Here is a 1,759-nt window from a genome sequence, read left to right on the forward strand (position 1 = left end):
ATTTGGTCAAGGGCACGTACCTGGGTTTCAGGCTCGATCCTAGTCTGGTGTGTGTGGGAGCCAACCAATCCATGCGTCTCTCTCATATTGATGTTTCTCTCTGTGTGTCTCTCCCCCTTTCTTCCAATCTCCCTAAAGAAAAATCAAGGGAAAAATACCCTTGGGTAAGGATAAACCAAAAATAAAATAAAATAAAATTCCAGTTCCATTTTCTGAACTGGAGAATGTTGGGATGAAGCAGTTAAAGGGAAAAGCTTATGAAGTTAAATCGGAACTTGGTTTTAGCCTTGAGGTTGAAATGTCTGTAAAACATTGAGTACAAGTTAAACTAAGTGGTTTGATACTTGAGTTTGGATCTTAGAGGCGAGGTCTGGGCTGCAGATACAAATCTCAATTTGATCAGCATAATGGTAATGTTTAAATACATGGAAATTGGTGAGATTATTTTTTAAAATATATTTTTGTTGATTTCAGAGAGGGAGAGAGAGGGATAGAAACATCAATGATGAGAGAGAATCATTGGCTGCCAACTGCACAGCCCACACTGGGAAGCGAGCCCACAACCCAGGCATGTGCCCTGAACAGGAATCCAACCGTGACTGACCTCCTGGTTCATAGGGCGACACTCAACCACTGAGCCATGCCAGCAGGACAAGGCGAGATTATTTTTAAAGCTAGTGCATGAAAGGAAGAAGAGAGGCCTAGAATTGACACCTGGGGAGTGCTGAATAGAGGAAGAGCCAATGAGAAGATGGAAAGACAAGCAGGAGAGAGCGGTACTGATTTAAGAAAGAGAGAGAATTCTGTGAAGGGAAACATGATTGCCTGTATCCAAGCGAGTCATTGCCTAACAAATGGGTAAGGAGGGGAAAGGCTGATTAGTAGCATTTGCTGATTCCCATGGAATAAATATTCTCACCTTGGCTAATTCCAAGCTACCAACATGTCTTGGCTGAACTTGGAGTTGGAAAAAGATGCACACAAACCACTACCAAGTACCATGACCGCTAGGCTCCAGGACAACACTGCTGCTGAGCGGGAGTGTGAGATGGAGACTGGAGAGTGTGCCTTGGATCTGGCAACAAGTGAGACGTGAGCCACTTGAAGAAGAGTCATTTCTGGACTAAGGGGACAGAAGGCGGATTACATTGGGTGGAGGAGTGCAATGAAGGTTAGAAAGGAAAGACAATGCGCAGCTTTCTGAAAGAAAGGAATGATGGCTGGAGGCAGAAGTTGAGATTTAAAAAAACAGAACTAAGGAAATAAAGATTTTTTTCCCTGAGCTACATGGGGATTTTGAAACCAGGTTTGTTTGACTCCAAAATGTATGCCTTATTCAGAGCTTCCTGGACCACTGAGAGAAAAACAAAACAAAACAAACAAACAAAAAACACACCACATTTGTAAGATAGCTAAACAGAATTATAGATAATTTTTTTGGTATTTTTCAACTTTTTCATTCAAAGAATAAATTACCTTGATAATCATAAAATACTTAATAGATTTTCTATTTGCAGAACAATTACTGGAATACAGCAAAGTGTATGAAAATCATTAACCAGTCAAGTTCAACCTAAGTAGCATATTACCAAATAGTGCCACCTAGTGCAGCGTTTACTTCTCAAATATTTAACTTGCACTCTGTTTTATAGCTTATACATCAACACACATTAAGATACCTGTGAACTAAAATACCTAAAAGTGTTACCTTCAAAACTCCTGACTTCATCGATCCTACTGCTTCGGTGGTTTCCCAGCA

The sequence above is a fragment of the Pipistrellus hanaki genome, assembly GCF_964339955.1.
Source record: "Pipistrellus hanaki genome assembly, chromosome: 14".
Lineage (NCBI taxonomy): Eukaryota > Metazoa > Chordata > Mammalia > Chiroptera > Vespertilionidae > Pipistrellus > Pipistrellus hanaki.